Raw genomic sequence first — 18660 nt, 5'->3', positions numbered from 1 at the left:
AGATGCCTGTGCCATTAGCTTGCATTTGTTGGGTACCTTCCTTGCATCAGGCGCCATGCTGAAAACTATGCTGTTACTGCGTGGTCCTCACATCAGCGCTGATAGGTGCTGTTAATAGCTCTATCTTACAGATGACTGGATGTACAAGGAGATCAGGCAGCTGGCCGTGGTGACAGTGGAACCCATGCATGAACTCAGTTCTTGGGTCATTCATTGCTCCTGGAGCCTGTGCAGTATAGACCTGCCAACATGAGCTCTTTCTCCCCATTCATCTGAGAAGACTTCTGTGTCTGCATTTGCCTCTTCCTATGTTAGCAAAAGGAACATTTTTCCACTGGAAAACAGTTACTAACAGTTTTATCTTGTCAGGGGCTCCTTCTATTATACTTTCAAACATGCCTAAATCTTATATAACTCAACATCCAGTTAATCTTGGTATCTGTTCTAGCCACTCTTATTGTTTTTCTCTTTTTAAACTTCCCAGTCTGTTTCCATTGCCTCCACCATCTATCCTGTCCTCTTTCTCTGGAGATCTTGTTCGTGTTGTTTCATTTTTATTTTCAACTTTTTCATTTTGCTAATAAAAATGTCTAAGATGTTCATTGTAGTAAATTGGGGGTTGGGCATAGTGGCTCATGCCTGTAATCTTAACACTTTGGGAGGCTGAGGCAGAATCACTTGAGGCCAGGAGTTTGAGACCAGCCTGGGCAACACAGCTAGTCCCTGTCTCTGTTTTTTTTTTAAATAAATAAAATTTTATAAAAGAGGGAAATTAGGAACATACAGCAAAAATCTGTAATCTCTCGATCAGGAAATAACCACGTAAGATTATTATGTTTCTTCTAGTGTTCTGTATTTCTCATGCATGTGTGTGGAGACGTTTTTCCTCAGATTGGGGGTCCCACTCTGTGTGTGTGTGTGTGTTTTTTTTTTGTTTGTTTGTTTTTTTTGAGACAGAGGCTCACTTTATTGCCCAGGCTAGAGTGCAGAGGCACGATCTCGGCTCACTGAAACCTCCACCTCCCCAGCTCAGGCGATTCTCCTGCCTCAGCCTCCTGAGTAGCTGGGATTACAGGCATGCGCTGCTATGCCTGGCTAATTTTGTATTTTTATTAGAGACGACATTTCACCATGTTGGCCAGGCTGGTCTCAAACTCCTGACCTCAAGTGAGCCGCCCACGTTGGCCTCCTGAAGTGCTGAGATTACAGGCATGAGCCACCATGCCCAGCCTGTATATATAGATTCTTAAAATTATGATTTTTCTACTTTGTAATTGTTTCCAAATGTCATTCATCTTGGAAAACGTGACTAGTAATTATGTAGATATCAGTGGTCTTTTTTGTACCTATATCCATATGCTGGACATCCTGGTTCTGCCATCTCAGATTTGAGGTCTGGAGCAGGCTATTGAATATCTCTACCTCAGTTTTCTTGTCTTACAGGATTGTTGTGAGGACTGAATGACATGCTACACATAAAATTCTTAGCTTCAAGCCAAGCAGGACCTCAAAGTGTTAGCTTCCAGTACCGCTACTACTGATGCTGTTTGACTCCTTGCCTTCATTCCTGAAATGCTTCTCCATTGACCAGGTGTGTTGGCTCATGCCTATGACCCTTATCACTTTGGAAGACTGAGGAGGGAAGATGGAGACCAACCTAGGCAACATAGTGAGACCCCATTTTTGCACATGTGCGCACTTGCCCACTGGTTCGTGCATGTGCACGCTTGCTCTCGCTCTTTCTTTTCTCTCTCTCTCTCTGTGTCTCTTGTGCGCGCATGTGCGTCTTCTCTCTTGCGCTCTCTTTTTCTTAACTGGGCCTGTTGGCATACACCTGTAGTCCCAGCTAGCTGTCTAGGAGGCTAAGGTGGGAAGATTGTTTGAACCCAGGAGTTCGAGGCTGCAGTGATCTGATTGTTCGACTGCACTCCAGCCCTGTCTCTATTCAAAGAAAAAGGAAAAAAGTCCTTCTCCAAGCTGATCTGTGCACTTGATTTCTATCCTTGTGGTTCTGGCTTAGTAAAGGTCTTCAGAAATTACACAGTGTGGGGGCCGGGCGCGGTGGCTCAAGCCTGTAATCCCAGCACTTTGGGAGGCCGAGACGGGCGGATCACAAGGTCAGGAGATCGAGACCATCCTGGCTAACACGGTGAAACCCCGTCTCTACTAAAAAATGCAAAAAACTAGCCGGGCGCGGTGGCGGGCGCCTGTAGTCCCAGCTACTCGGGAGGCTGAGGCAGGAGAATGGCGTGAACCCGGGAGGCGGAGCTTGCAGTGAGCTGAGATCCGGCCACTGCACTCCAGCCTGGGCGGCAGAGCGAGACTCCGTCTCAAAAAAAAAAAAAAAAAAAAAAAAAAAGAAATTACACAGTGTTAGTTTCCTGTGGCTGCTGTAGCAAATCACCACAAGTTGGATGGCTCAGAATGGATTGATTCCCTCAGTTCTGGAGGACAGAAGTCTGAAATCAGGGTGTTGGCCCCAGTGCCTCTGAAGGCTCCAAGGGAAGACCCTTCCTTTCCTCTTTCTGGCTTCTGGCGCGTGCCAGCAGTGTGGCTTGTAGAGGAGCTGCTCTCTACCTCTGTTTTCTGTGGGCTTTTCTCGGTGTCGCTATTCTCCTTATAAGGACATAGTTGTTAGATTAGGGCCACCCTAATTCAGTATGACCTCGTTTTAACTTAACTAATCATACCTGGAAAGACGCTCCAAATAAAGTCACATTCCCACATTCCAGGTAGACGTGAATTTTGGGGGAGACACTGTTGAACCTGCGACAGTTCCTGGAGCTTCATCCTTCGCCCCTTGTGTTTCTAGCTGTCTCCCGTGTCTTCCCGTTCCCCCTGTGGCCAGGCTTGTGAAATGAAGTCTCCGTTGGAGGTTGAAGAAACTTGTAAGAGAATTTAAATAGAAAAAGGGGCTGGATGCAGTGGCTCACGCCTGTCGTCTTAGCACTTTGGGAGGCCAAGATGAGAGGATCACTTGAGCCCAGGAGTTCATAGCTGCAGTAAGCTATGATTGTGTCACTGCACTCCAACCTTGGTGACATAGCAAGACCCTGCCTCTAAAACAAAACAAAATAGAAAAAGGTAAAGTGTCCTTGGCCAGGTGTGATGGCTCATGCCTGTAATCCCAGCACTTTGGGAGGCCAAGGCAAGTGGATTGCTTGAGGCCAGGAGTTTGAGACCAGCCTGGCCAACATGCCAAAACCCTGTCTCTGCTAAAAATACGAAAGATTAATAGAGTGTGGTGGCGTGCACCTGTGGACCCAGCTACTCAGAAGACTGAGGTATGAGAATCACTTGAACTGGAGAAGTTGAGGTAGCAGTGAGCTGAGATCACACCACTACACTCCAGACTGGGAGGCAGAGCGAGACTTTGTCTCAAAAAAACAGAAAAAGATAAAATGTCTTATAAGCATGGGCCCCCAACTCCTCCTGCGTGGTCAGTTAGGAGCCGGGCTGCACAGCAGGTGAGAGGTGGGCATGCGAGCATTCCCGCCTGACCTCCACCTCCTGTCAGATCAGTGGCAGTGTTAGATTCTCATAGGAGCGTGAACCCCGTGGTGAGCTGCACACGTGAGGGATGTAGGCAGTGTGCTCCTTATGAGAATCTAATGCTTGATGATCTGAGATGGAACAGTTTCATCCTGAAACCATCCCCACTGTGGAAAAATTGTCCTTCACAAAAACAGTCCCTGGCGTCAAAAAGGTTGGGGACTGCTGCTATGAGGATTCTGAATGCTTCACAGAACGAAGTGCAGGAGGCACTTTTTTATTTTTAGACAGGGTCTCACTCTTTGTCCCCCAGGCTGGACTGCAGTGGCGCCATCTCAGCTCACTGCAACCTCCGCCACACAGGCTCAAGCAATTCTCCTGTCTCAGCCTCCCAAGTAGCTAGGACTACAGGCGTGTGCCAGCACGTCCAGCTAATTTTTTTTTTTTTTTTTTTTTTGGAGACGGAGTCTTGCCCTGTCGCCCAGGCTGTAGTGCAGTGGCCGGATCTCAGCTCACTGCAAGCTCCGCCTCCCGAGTTCACGCCATTCTCCTGCCTCAGCCTCCCGAGTAGCTGGGACCACAGGCGCCCGCCACCTCGCCCGGCTTGTTTTTTGTAGTTTTAGTAGAGACGGGGTTTCACTGTGTTCACCAGGATGGTCTCGATCTCCTGACCTCGTGATCCGCCCGTCTCGGCCTCCCAAAGTGCTGGGATTACAGGCTTGAGACACCGCGCCCGGCCTTTTTTTTTTTTTTTTAAGAGATGGAGTCTTGCTCTGTCGCCTAGGCTGGAGTGCAGTGGTAAAATCTCATGTCACTGCAACCTCTGCCTCCCAGGTTCAAGCAGTTCTCCTGCTGCAGCCTCCCAAGTAACTGGGACTACAGGTGCATGCCACCACGCCTGGCTTTCCCGGTGCTTTAGTAGAGACGAGGTTTCACTGTGTTGCCCAGGCTGGTCTCCGATTCCTCAGCTCAGGCAATCTGCCTGCCTCAGTTTCCCAAAGTGCTAGGATTACAGACAGACATGAGCCACCAAGCCCGGCCTAATTTTTGTATTTTTAGTAGAGACAGAGTTTTGCCATGTTGACCAGGCTGTTCTTGAATTCCTGACCTCATATGATCTGCCCGTCTTGCCCTCCCAGAGTGCTGGGATTGCAGGCGTGAGTCCCTGCACCTGGACAGGGGGTGCGTTGTGTTCATGCTTTGCTAGTCGTCTTTCTTTTGTGGGAACTGAAGAGTGTTGTCCTTGGTAGCTTCCACAGGGATGGATTGAGGCTGCTGCCAGTATTTGTCCCACTGACTGTTCTTGGGGACCAGTAACCTAGATCAGAAGTCAGTGAGAAGACATAAAGAATGCCCCCAAAGCAGGGACTCTTTCCTTCCCTGTGAAGGCGCTGAGTCCCCTAGAGGCAGGTTTGTGTTCCCTCTTGTATTTAGTCCCCACGCTGCCTGCCTGTATACTTTGGTGGTTGTCACAGCTGGGGTGTGCCACAGTGATCCTGCTCCACCATGGAGGATTGTCCAGTCCAGCACTCTCAGTGCCAAGTTTATTTATGTAAGTCGGAGTCTTGCTCTGTCACCCAGGCTGGAGTGCAGTGGCACCATCTTGGCTCACTGCAACCTCCGCCTCCCGGGTTCAAGCAGTTCTACCTCAGCCTCCTGAGTAGCTGGGATTATAGGTGTGAGCCACCACGCCTGGCTGATTTTTGTATTTTTAGTAGAGACGGGGCTTCACCATGTTGGCCAGGCTGGTCTCAAACTCCTGACCTCAGGTGATCCGCCCACCTTGGCCTCCCAAAGTGCTGGGATTACAGGTGTGAGCCACCGCACCCGGTCTCGGTGCCAAGTTTAAAAAGAGCATATTGCCATGGCCTTATATCAGTTATATATTGCTGGTTAACAAACTACCCCAAAATGAAGTGACTTAAAACAGTAACTTCTTGTTCATCATCATGTGGGGGTATATGGATGTGGGCTGGGCTCGTCTCTGTTCACTGTGCTGGCCACGCTAGCAAGGGCAGTTTACAGTTGGTTGGCAGGTAAGCTGGGTTGTGCTTCCCATTGGCCTCACCCACGTGGGCTTTCAGCCAGGGTGCCTCTGATCTCTTCAGCCTGCCCCTCCAACAGTGTAGCTCAGGCTTCCTCCCATAGTGGCTGAATTCCATGAGGGCAGGAGCACAGTTTGACAGGCTACTTGAGGACATGTTTAGAAGTCACGGTGTCACCTCTGCTGTATTCCCTTGCTTAATGCAAGTTATAAGGCCTAGCACAGGTCAGGAGCACTGGCTCATGCCTGTAATCCCAACGCTTTGGGAGGCCAAGGTGAGAGAATGGCTTGAGGCCAGGAGTTTGAAACCAGCCTGGATAACATAGTGAGACCCCATCTCTACAAGAAATAAAGGAAGAAAACAAAAAAAAGCAAAGCTTAGCACAGGCTTGGAGAGTAGGAGATAGACTCTGGTCCTTGATGGTGGGACCTGTAGAAACCATGGTCATTTTTCATCACAGCTTTTCCTATACTGTGTGACCTCGAGAACTGCCTGCTTTAGGAGGCCCAGTTAATAATGGTATCTGTGGGATGGAGTGAACTCTTTAACAAATATTTACCGAGTACTTACTTCGAGCAAGACACTGTGCTTGGTGATGATTGAGTACTGAGAAGTTGCAATTGATAGTTCATTCTCTGTGGGGAGATGGCGAACTTGAAGAAGCGAAGTTCAGGCCTATGGTAGGTGCTGTGAGCTGTTGGGTGGAGAGGGCACTTGGTTTAGGGTCTTTAGGGAAGGCCTGAAGGATGAGAAGGAACCAGGTAGGCAAGGAGCCTCCATGCTTCAGGTGGAGAGGGCAGTGATTGCAGAGGCCCCATGGCAGGGACAGCAGGCAGAAACTCAGCTCAGAGGAGCAAATCTGTAGGGCAGAGGTAGGGGTGGAAGTCAGGCCTTGGCCACACAGCCTCAGGCAGGTGCCAGAGGCCCAGTTTGCCCAGGACAGTCTTGATTTACACCCAGTGAGTGAGTGTCCTGGTGCAGATGATGCATTTTCTACAGTTTCCACACTGGAGAAGAGCTTGGATGTTTTCCTTGATGCAGTGGGAAGCCGTTGAAAGATTTTAAGCACCAAGTGACAAAAGGTGAATTTTAAAAGCTTGTTAAGGCTGGGTGCGGTGGCTCGTGCCTATAGTCCTAACAGTTTGGGAGGTTGAGGCAGGAGGATTGCTTGAGCCCAGGAGTTCAAGACCCTGTCTCTACTTAAAAGAAAAAATTAGCTGGGTATTGTGGCATGTACTTGTAGTTCCAGCTACTGGCGAGGTTGAGGAGGGAGCATCACTTGAGCCCAGGAATTGGAGTTTGCAGTGAGTGAGCTATGATCACGCAACTGTACTGGAGCCTGGGCAACAGAGCGAGACCCTGTCTCAAAAAAAAAAAGAAAAGAAAAAAGATTGTTCAGATTGCTGAATGAAAAATGGATTGTCGGGGGCACAGATTGAGACATAGGTCATTTTAAGGAGACTGTTGATGAGAAATGGCGTGGTTTGGCTGAGGATGGGGACTAAGGAAATGGGAAGAAATGGGTAGTAGAGTCAGCCAGGTTGCTGATGGACCCGGGTGTAGGGGAGTAGGGAAAGGAAGGAAGCCAGGATGATTTCTGTGTTTGCTTTGCACATTTAGAGGGTGATGATGTCGAGCACTGAGGGGAGGCAAGTCTGTTGGCTGTGCAGAGCCATGCCTTGAACATCTGAAGCTCAAAACGGGTATAGGGCAACTAAGTGCCAACTGCTGGCTAACAGTCTGTTGGCCTGGAGTCCCGTCTGGAAGTCTTGGTCTTTCTGTTCTTGTGATGGTCGGTAGGGGGGTTAAGAGGAGAGGTGGGGTGCCCAGCTATTAGAGGTTAGATCGAGGAGACATGGAGAGGTGGGATGTGACAGTGTAGGGTGCTGTTGAGGAGTCAGGTGAATGGGGGTGGGGAAAGGGTTCCTTAATTTTTTTGTTTTGTTTTGTTTTGAGACAGAGTCTCACTCTGTTACCCTGGCTGGAGTGTAGTAGTGCGATCTGGGCTCACCACAACCTCTGCCTCCCGGGTTCAAGCAATACTCCTGCCTCGGCCTCCTGAGTAGCTGAGATTACAGGTGTGCACCACCACACCTGGCTACTTTTTGTATTTTTAATAGACACCTGATTTCACCATGTTGGTCAGGCTGGTCTCTAACTCCTGGCCTTAAGTGATCCACTTGCCTCAGCCTTAATGTTAGCCAAAATGCTGGGATTACAGGTGTGAGCCATTGCACCTGGCCAAGGGTTCATTAAATTTAAGGACTGCAGGTACTACGTGGTCAACCTTTTTGGTGTCACGGTAAGGAGTGAAAGCCAGATTGGAGTCAGTTGAAACATAGGAGATGGAAGAGGAGACCACCTGTGTAGATATGACTTCAAGAAGGTTGCTCTAGAGGGCTCAGAGAAGGAGCTCAGTAGTTGGAGGGTGATGTGGGGAACAGTGGAGAGTTCTGTTTTTATTTTATTTTTATTTTTTTTGAGATGGAGTCTCTGTTGCCTAGGCTGGAGTGCAGTGGTGAAATCTTGGCTCACTGCAACCTCCACCTCCCGGTTTCAAGCGATTCTCCTGCCTCAGCCTCCTGAGTAGCTGGGATTACAGGTGCATGCCACCAGGCCCAGATAATTTTTTTTGTATTTTTAGTAGAGACGGGTTTCACTCTGTTGGTCAGGCTGGTCTTGAACTCCTGACCTCATGATCTACCTGCCTTGGCCTCCCAAAGTGCTGGGATTACAGACGTGAGCCACCGTGCCCCGCCAACTTTTTCGCTTTTTAAAAGGGGAAAACATGACCAGGTGCGGTGTCTCATGCTTGTAATCCCAGCACTTTGGGAGGCCGAGGCAGGTGGATCGCTTGAGGCCAGGAGTTTGAGACCAGCCTGGCTAACATGGTGTAATCCCATCTCTACTAAAAATACAAAAATTAGCTGAGTGTGATGGCGTACACCTGTAATCCCAACTACTCGGGAGGCCGAGGCAGGAGAATCGCTTAAACTTGGGAGGTGGAGATTTCAGTGAGCCAAGATTGTGCCACTGCACTCCAGCCTGGGCGATGGAGCAAGACTCTGTCTCAAAAAAGCAGCTCTAAGGAGCTTGCAGGTACTGCTGCTGTTGCTGTTCCATGACCATAGGGTGAGACCAAGTGTGCTTGATGTAGGTGGGAATCAGCTGGCAGAGGAAGTGGATGGCTTGGGGGTTCTCTCTATCTTTCTATTCACAGGCCTGGCTCATCGCTGCTGCCAGCTATTAGGATAAAATTTAAATGGTCACGTGACCTTTTCTGTCAGCCGATTTTTGTGGCTTAAAAATTTGTTCTACTCAGTATGCAGCTCTGTCCAGTTAGCAATTTGGCTGTGACATGAAGCACGTGATAGAGCTATTTTTATTAACTCTTACGAGGTTAGACTGCAGTTTGAATTAGCATAAAATTGCCTTTTTTTTTTTTTTTTTGAGACGGAGTCTAGGCTGGAGTGCAGTGGCGTGATCTTGGCTCACTGTAGCCTCTGCCTTCAGGGTTCAAGAGATTATCCTACCTCAGCCTCCCAAGTAGCTGGGACCACAGGCATGTGCCACCATGCTCGGCTAATTTTTGTATTTTTAGTAGAGATGGGGTTTCACCATGTTGGCCAGGCTGGTCTTGAACTCCTGACCTCAGGTAATTCACTTACCTCTGCCTCCGAAAGTGCTCAAATTGCTTCTTATATCAGAAATAGGTTGAACTGGCTGGCTCTTAGCAGATGATTATATCTTACTGTAATTCCAGCAACACTAACGTGCATGACAGTGCATAAAGAAGTGTCTGCTAAGCTCAGAATATTAGGTTTTGGGCCGGGCGCGGTGGCTCAAGCCTGTAATCCCAGCACTTTGGGAGGCCGAGACGGGCGGATCACGAGGTCAGGAGATCGAGACCATCCTGGCGAACACGGTGAAACCCCGTCTCTACTAAAAAATACAAAAAACTAGCCGGGCGAGGCGGCGGGCGCCTGTAGTCCCAGCTACTCGGGAGGCTGAGGCAGGAGAATGGCGTAAACCCGGGAGGCGGAGCTTGCAGTGAGCTGAGATCCGGCCACTGCACTCCAGCCCGGGCGACAGAGCCAGACTCCGTCTCAAAAAAAAAAAAAAAAAAAAAGAATATTAGGTTTTGGAAAAGACAAAGTGCGATTCAGAAAGTTGAGTTTGATAGGGAAGGAATTTGATTTTTAAACAAAACGGATTGGTTGCAGTTGCTCATAACTATAATCCCTGTAATCTCAGGATCTGGGGAGGTTGAGTTGCCAGGATCCCTTGAGCCAGGAATTTGAGACCAGCCTAGGCAATGTAGTGAGACCCCGTCTCTGCAAAAAGTTAAAAAAAAAACAAAATTAGCTGGGCATGGTGCCTGTAGTCCTACCTACTGGGATGGCTGAGGCAGGAGTTTGAGGTTACAGTGAATTATGATCATGCCACTGTACTCCAGTCTGGGTGCCAGAGTGAGACCTTGTCTCAAAAAAGCAAAAACAAAACCCCACAAACAAAAACAAAAGATTGTCTTTGGGCCGGTGCGGTGGCTCATACCTGTAATCCTAGCACTTTGGGAGGCCAAGGCGGGCAGATCACTTGAGGTCAAGAGTTCGAGACCAGCCTGGCCAACATGGTGAAAACCCTTCTCTACTAAAAACAAAAATTAGCTGAGCGTGGTGACAGGCGCCTATAATTCCAGCTACTCGGGAGGCTGAGGCCGGAGAATCTCTTGAACCCAGGAGGTGGAGGTTGCAGTGAGTCTAGATTGTACCACTACACTCTAGCCTGGGCGACACAGTGAGACACTGTCTCACACACACACACAAAAAAAAGATTGTGTTTGTTTCTGAATCTGAAGACATAACAAAGCAGCATTACAAGTTGTGTTGTACAAGCGTGTTAGCGTAGGTAGTCCTTGATAAATTGAATATAAATGGCTCTGAAGTTTTTGTGTATATTGACCCATTACAAAAATCAGAGACTTTCTTTCGGGGTTGGGAGGGCAGTTTGAGGGTCATTGGATCATCTGGAAGAAGAGGCAGAAAAGAGGAACCAGCTACTTGATGAATAACTGTGATAAGGGATAAGACAAATAGGCTCCTCTACTGCCACCTCCTCGTTTTTTCCTGCTTACTATTTCTGTGGCTGTGATTGTTGGGATTCACTGGAGGAGGAAGCAGGGACAGTAGGAAAAGCTCCAGTTCCTGATGGACCTGTGTTGCTGTTACTGTACCACCTTTTCTCTGACTACATCCCACCCACCTTAGAGACACTAAGGTGGGGGCTGAGGTCTGCCCTGTAATTAATTAACCATTAATTAACCCTGTAATTAATTAACCGATAATGAATTAACCCTCATAATCCTCTTGGGCATGAATGGTTAGCTGAAACAGATTGTCCTTTGAGTGAAATTCTGTTTTTTGGATTCTTATAGAAGTCAGTAATAAGTGTCTGAGATAGTGATTGGTCGGATAACATAAAGGAGCATTGGACTGACCAGAGCCTCTGGTCTTTGTAAGTTTGCTTTTCTTTTTTGTAAATAACTTATTCTTTTTTTTTTTTTTTTTTTTTTGAGAAGGATACTTGCTCTGTCGCCCAGGCTGGAGTGCAGTGGCGTGATCTTCGCTCACTGCAAGCTCCGTCTCCTGGGTTCACACCGTTCTCCTGCCTCAGCTTCCCGAGTAGCTGGGACTACAGGTGCCCGCCACCACACGGGCTAATTTTTTTGTTTTTTTGTTTTTTTGTTTTTTTTTGAGAGGGAGTCTCACTCTGTTGCCCAGGCTGGAGTGCAGTGGCGCCATCTCGGCTCACTGCAAGCTCCGCCTCCCAGGTTCACGCCATTCTCCTGCCTCAGCCTCCCGAGTAGCTGGGACTACAGGCGCCGCCACCTCGCCTGTCTAGTTTTTTTGTATTTTTTAGTAGAGACGGGGTTTCACCGTGTTAGCCAGGATGGTCTCGATCTCCTGACCTCGTGATCCGCCCGTCTCGGCCTCCCAAAGTGCTGGGATTACAGGCATGAGCCACCATGACCAGCTGTAAATAATTTATTCTTTTTTTTTTTTTTTTTTTTTTTTTTTTGAGACGGAGTCTCGCGCTGTGTCACCCAGGCTGGAGTGCAGTGGCGCAATCTCGGCTCACTGCAAGCTCCGCCTCCCAGGTTCACGCCATTCTCCTGCCTCAGCCTCCGAGTAGCTGGGACTACAGGCGCCCGCCACCACGCCCGGCTAGTTTTTTTTTTGTATTTTTAGTAGAGACGGGGTTTCACCATGTTAGCCAGGATGGTCTCGATCTCCTGACCTCGTGATCCGCCCGCCTCGGCCTCCCAAAGTGCTGGGATTACAGGCTTGAGCCACCGCGCCCGGCCTAATTTATTCTTTATAGAAATTAACTTTAGAAGATTTTTTGAGTTCTTAGGCAAATAGACCAAATGGCATCTGTTTCGTGGTTGTTAGGCCTAAAACTTTTTCACTTTTTTCTTTTTTGAGATGGAGTCTCGCTCTGTCACTCAGGCTGGAGTGCAGTTGTACAATCTCAGCTCACTGCAGCCTCCGCCTCCCAGGTTCAAGCAATTCTCTGTCTCAGCCTCCTGAGTAGCTGGGATTACAGGTGCCCGCCACCACGCCTGGGTAATTTTTTTGTATTTTTAGTAGAGTCTTGAACTTCTGGCCTCGTGATTCACCCGCCTCAGCCTCCCAAAGTGCTGGAATTACAGACTGAGCCACTGTGCCTGGCCAACTTTTTCACTTTTTAAAAGGGGAAAGCATGGCCAGGCACGGTATCTCATGCTTGTAATCCCAGCACTTTGGGAGGCGGAGGCGGGGCAATCACTTGAGGCCAGGAGTTTGAGACCAGCCTGGTCAACATGGTGAAACCCCGTCTCTACTAAAAAATACAAAAATTAGTTGGATGTGGTGGTGCACGCCTGTGATCCCAGCTACTCGGGAGGCTGAGGCAGAAAAATTGCTTGAACCTGGGAGGCAGAGGCTGCAGCGAGCTGAGATCACGCTACTGCACTCCAGCCTGGGTGACAGAGTAAGACTCCGTCTCCAAAAACATAAATGAATAAAATAAAAGGGAAAACATGTTTAAGTTAGTTACAAGAACTATATGGCCGGGACCGGGCGCCGTGGCTCAAGCCTGTAATCCCAGCACTTTGGGAAGCCGAGACGGGCGGGTCACAAGGTCAGCAGATCGAGACCATCCTGGCTAACACGGTGAAACCCTGTCTCTACTAAAAAAAAAAAATACAAAAAACTAGCTGGCCGAGGTGGCTGGCGCCTGTAGTCCCAGCTACTCGGGAGCCTGAGGCAGGAGAATGGTGTGAACCCGGGAGGCGGAGCTTGCAGTGAGCTGAGATGCGGCCACTGCACTCCAGCCTGGGCAACAGAGTGAGACTCTTGTCTCAAAAAAAAAAAAAAAAGAACTATATGACTGGGAGTGGTGGTTCACGCCTGTAATAATCCCAGCACTTTGGGAGGCCGAGGCGGGTGGATCACCTGAGGTCAGGAGTTCAACCTGACCAACATGGAGAAACTCCGTCTCTACTAAAAATACAAAATTAGTCGGGTTTGGTGGCGCATGCCTGTAGTCCCAGCTACTCAGGAAGCTGAGGCAGGAGAATCGCTTGAACCCGGGAGGCGGAGGTTGCAGTGAGCCAAGATCCCACCATTGCACTCCAACCTGGGCAAAAAGAGCGAAACTCCATCTCAAAAATTATGTGAAGGAACCTTTAGATTCATTATTGAAGGGATGAAAGAGAACTTGAGTAGATAGACATAAATACAGAGCTTGAATGCAGTATTCCTATACGTGTGTGCTTGAATATTTTCAAGATGTCACTTGATTTGGAGAAGTAAATATTTGAGGGGGGTTCTAAAGAAAGAAAAGGGGGAATGTTTCCTAGTAGATTTTTTTATAAGTACTGTAGGTAAGTGGAACAAAGCAGTCCTAGATACTGATGTATAAGTTAATGGAAGCGTATTATTAATATAGCATTTATAATGAGTTGGGAATGGATGGTTTGTCATGTAGAAGGTATTGGATCAACTGGCAATCCAGCTGTTGGTAAAGAGTTTCTTAGTATGACAGTAAGGCTGTAAACCATGAAAAGGTAGAAAAGGTAACTGCTTAAGCATTCAGAACGTATCTACAGCAAAAGATGCCTGTTTGGGGACCTTTGAACTGTAGTTGAAAGGCAGGCAAATTAGAGAAAAATGTTAGGAATATATATGATAAAAGGTTATTATTTTGAGTATAAAAGTAGCATTTCTAAAGTAAATTGTTCCAGCAAGTCTGTTTTTAGAAATTTATTCAAATGAAGAAATAAGAGAATGCTTATTATAAAATTAGTTATAAAAGCAGAATATTTAAGACAGTCAATGCTCAAAAACTCCCAGCTAGAATTTTTGGTATAAAAGCAAAAAATTGTCAATAGTCACTGTAAGCTCCATGAGGGTAGAGAACTTCTTGTTTTATTTACTGATATATCCTCTGACAGTGCCTGGTACATAGTAGGTCTCAATAAATATTTGCTGTATGAATGCCTAGTCATGCTTGTCCAACCTGAAGCCTGTGGGCCGCATTGCAGCCCAACACAAATTTGTAAACTTTCTTAAAATGTTGAGGTTTTTTTTTTTTTTTTTTTTTTTTTTTTTGGTGGAGTTTTGCTTTTGCTCAGGCTGGGGTGAAGTGCCCTGATCTCAGGTTACTGCAACCTCTGCCTCCCAGGTTCAAGCAGTTCTCCTAACTCAGCCTCCCAAGTACCTGGGATTATAGGCGCCCACCACCACGCTTGGCTAAGTTTTGTATTTTTAGTAGAGACGGGGTTTCGCCATGTTGTCCAGGCTGGTCTTGAACTCCTGACCTCAGGCGATCTGCCCACCTCGGCCTCCCAAAGCCCTGGGATTGCAGGCGTGAGCTGCGGCACCCGGCCTAGCATTGAGATTTTTTGTAGCGATTATTATTATTATTATTATTTTTTAAAGCTCATCAGCTATCACTACTTAGTATATTTTATGTGTGGCCCAAGACAGATCCTTCAGTGTGGCCCAGGGAAGCCAAAAGGTTGGACACCCCTGGATTAATCTAAATGCCCATCAATAGAGATTGGTCAAACTAAGGCAAACTTGGAATGGCATACTGTGCAGTTGTCAAAAAGATTTAAGGTGGCCTTTCTTTATTGGCATGAAGAGATGACCACAATACAGTAAGTGGTTGGGCATTTTGAATATGTATAGTTTTGGAAATATGGTATCATTTGATTGATTTGTGAAAAATTATGCACATATGTATCAAAATCTGAAAGAAATATACATCCCTGTGAAACGTCATGTCTCATGGGGTGAATGGGGAAAAGGAACATACTGTTTTAAGATACTGTTTTCTGGCCAGGTGCAGTGGCGCACACCTGTAATCCCAGCACTTTGAGAGACCAAGGCAGGTGGATCACCTGAGGTCAGGAGTTTGAGACCAGCTTGACCAAAATGGTGAATCCCTGTCTCTCTACTAAATAGAAAAAATTAGCTGGCTGTGGTGGTGCATGCCTGTAATCCCAGCTACTTGGGAGGCCAAGGCAGGAGAATCAGTTGAACCTGGGAGGCAGAAGTTGCAATGAGCCGACATTACACCATTGTACTCCAGCCTGGGCAACAAGAGTGAAACTCTTTGTCTCAAAAAAAAAAAAAAAAAAAAAAAAACTGTTTTGTCTTTAGTTTTTGGAAAATTTGCCAAAGTCAGTGACAGAAAAAAGGAGATATTTTTCATTTGGGAAGAAATGTGAAAGTGGATTATTTACATTTAAAAGTTTTAAAAACTTTCTCAAAGTTAGCATGACTGAAATTAGCACATTACAGGAATTTGTTTAAATCTGCCTTTAGGTTACTATAGTCTGCTCTTTCATAGACCTTGTAGTCATGTTTCTTTCTGTATTCTGTCACTGGTTTTTGGATGCTGTTATTGTCAACAGAACTGTAATCTGGTAGTTCTTTTTGAGATGGAGTCTCACTCTCTTGCCCAGGCTGAAGTGCGGTGGTGCAATCTTGGCTCACTGCCACCTCTGCCTCCTGGGTTCAAGCGATTCTCCTGCCTCAGCCTCCCGAGTAGCTGGGCCTACAGGCATGTGCTACCATGCCCGGCCAATTAATTGTATTTTTAGTAGAGACGTGGTTTCACCGTGTTAGCCAGGATGGTCTCGATCTCCTGACCTTGTGATCCGCCCGCCTTGGCCTCCCAGAGTGCTGGGATTACAGGCATTGAGCCACAGTGCATGGCCTGGTAGGTTTTTTTTTTTTTTTTGAGACGGAGTCTCGCTCTGTCGCCCAGGCTGGAGTCCAGTGGCCGGACCTCAGCTCACTGCAAGCTCCGCCTCCCGGGTTTACGCCATTCTCCTGCCTCAGCCTCCCGAGTAGCTGGGACTACAGGCGCCCGCCACCTCGCCCAGCTAGTTTTTTGTATTTTTTTAGTAGAGACGGGGTTTCACCGTGTTAGCCAGGATGGTCTCGATCTCCTGACCTTGTGATCCACCCGTCTCGGCCTCCCAAAGTGCTGGGATTACAGGCTTGAGCCACCGCGCCCGGCCGGCCTGGTAGTTTTTATAACAGATGTTAAATAGCAATACTCTTCATAACTCTGTACAAGGCAATCAGGCAAAACCAAAGGCCAAGTAAAATGTAATTGGTTAAGCTAATTGTCGCTGATGAAACCTTCATGTCTTGTGGAAGAGGAGACGTGCATGAGCAGCTGTAAGTGAGCACTCTGAGATGCAGTGAGGAAAAGGTGTTGGGAGATGAGCAACTAAAATATAACCTCTTAGTTATAAATTGCAGAACATAGAATTTTACTCAGAGTACAAACTTGTGGAAAAAGCCTTTTGTATACTGGGTTTTTCAGAGTTCTTTGGCAAGATTACATAGTTTGATTTAAAGACTCAAAAATGTACTTCTTGGGGTGCAGGAATGTCAGGTTTCTCTTAGGTGGGAGCATGCTTTTCATGGCACGGAATTGGCTACCTGAAGTTAACCTGTAGGCCAGGTGGTAATCAATAGGATGGGTCAGCCGGAAGGAATAACTTGTGATGATAGTGGGAGAAGCCAATATCATTGCAGCTGTTTTAACTACCTGCTGTGTGCTAGACCCTATGCTATGAGCCAGAAGTTGCCACGCTACAGCTTGCCATATCTTTCTATGGCTCACAAGCTAAGAATCGTTTTTTTTTTGTTTGTTTTTTTTTTGAGACAGAGTCTTACTCTGTCACCCAGGCTGGAGTGCAGGGGCGCGATCTTGGCTCACTGCAACCTCCGCCTCCCAAGCAATTCTCTGCCTCAGCCTCCCGAGTTGCTGGGATTACAGGTGCCTGCCACCACGCCTGGCTAATTTTTTTGTATTTTTAGTAGAGACGGGGTTTCACCATCTTGACCAGGCTGATCTTGAACTCCTGACCTCGTGATCCACCTGCCTTGGCCTCCCAAAGTACTGGGATTACAGGCGTGAGCCACCACGCCTGGCTGCCTGGCTAATTTTTTAAATTTTGTTTTGTAGAGACAGGGTCCAACTATGTTGCCCAAACTGGATCCACCTGCCTTGGCCTTCCAAAATTTTAGGATTACAGGCGTGAACCAGCGTACCTGGCCCAGACCCTCTTGTTTTCAGTCACTGTGCAACATCACCTCCCAGAGAAATATTGCTCTGTCCTATTCTTTAAAAAAATTTCTGTTATCAGTTATGTGCTACCATATACTACACTGAGAGTGGGGATTCTGTGCTTAAGCATAGGTAGGTTTTCTGAATTTTTCCAACTTAAATCTCCTTTGGATTCTTACTGTGTGTGATATCTGAAATTTGGGTGTTTGCTCACTAAAAGGACCTTGGAAGGAGAATTCCTCTGTGGTGGTATGCTGAAGAAGGTCTCAAAATGAGCTGTTTGTGGATGAAGAGTGAGTCCTGTCGGTTTTTGTTTTTTACGTTCTTTTATATTTAACAGAGTAACAGTGTGTGGCAGGTGGTGGAGCCTGAACACTGTAGGTCTAGCCATAGAAAGGCAGTTAGGTCTCCTAGGTAGACATTTCAGTAAAGGGCTTTGTTGACACTTTGCAACGTCTGGGGTGTGTTTGTCCCACTCCCAACCCCCTCCGGTGGCAGCAGCCACAGTGGGCAAGGGACGGCCGTGCTTTTCTGAATTGGCCAAGTTTCTTTGGGAGATAAAGCTCTAAAATCAGTCAAATTATCTCATATATTACTCAGGTTGGCTATAAATTGTATAACTTACATGACTGGGTGTTGTCACTTATTTTCTTTATTTCTCTGGGGCCCTCACTGCTTCCATTCTAGCCAGCACCACCTCGCAACTTGCCCATCTGAACCTCTGTTACTCATTTGATTGGTTGGAAAACCTCTACAGTTCATTTGTAGACTGGTGGCTGAAGAGGGGCAGTGACCACGGATTCGTTCATCTGATGAACAGACACCAGGGATGCTGTTCAGCACCCTGCAGCACCCAGGATGGCCCCAGTGTCCACAGCACTGAGAGAGTCAGACACATTCAGCCTGGGGTCTAGTACCGTACTGTTAGGTAGAGGGATGTGGCCCGGCGTGGGGCTGAATGAGGTTTGGTTTTCCCTCTTGTGTGTTTATGGCTGTTACTTGTGTGGACTTCAGCATTGCAGTTCAAATTCAGCCACCTTGCCTCCTCCGTGGTGTTTTCTAAGAGTCTCCAAGGGGTGATGCCTACGTGTAATACCTTACCGAGGAGCCCTCCTCAGCTTCCTTCCTTTTCTGTTGGGTGTATTGGTTCTGCTTCCATACAAATGAAGTACTGGCCAGGTGCAGTGGATTGTGCCTGTAGTCCCAACAATTTGGAAGGTCAAGGCAGGCAGATTGCTTGAGCCCAGGAGCTGGAGACCAGCCTAGGCAACATAGGGAGACCCTGTCTCTATAAAAAATACAAAAATTAGGGGGGCATCAGAGCACAGCTTGTAGTCCCAGCTACTTGGGATGCTGAGGTGGCAGGATTGCTTGAGCCCAGGAGGTCAGGTCTGCAATGAGCTGTAATTGTGCCACTGCACTCCAGCCTGGGCAACTGAACGAGACACTTTCTCAAAAATAAATAAATAAATAAATAAATAAAATA

At 47.3% G+C, this 18660-nt stretch overlaps 1 protein-coding gene across 5 annotated transcripts in view; it reads left to right on the top strand.

Annotated features, from left to right (window-relative positions):
• The window catches only part of GNB1 (G protein subunit beta 1), a 119195-nt gene that overhangs the window by 15412 nt on the left and 85123 nt on the right, over positions 1–18660 (top strand). The window contains exon 2 of one of the 5 annotated variants that reach the window (XM_025397974.1): positions 10972–11051. The exons of the other annotated variants lie outside the window; for them this stretch is intronic. The gene's annotated coding sequence lies outside the window, so the exon portion shown is untranslated. The remainder of the gene's footprint in view (positions 1–10971; positions 11052–18660) is intronic. 5 annotated transcript variants of the gene reach the window in all.

Source organism: Theropithecus gelada, chromosome 1 (assembly GCF_003255815.1).
Source record: "Theropithecus gelada isolate Dixy chromosome 1, Tgel_1.0, whole genome shotgun sequence".
NCBI classification, from domain to species: Eukaryota; Metazoa; Chordata; class Mammalia; order Primates; family Cercopithecidae; genus Theropithecus; species Theropithecus gelada.
Note: the sequence above shows the minus strand (reverse complement) of the source record. Positions and strands in the feature narration are given on the sequence as shown.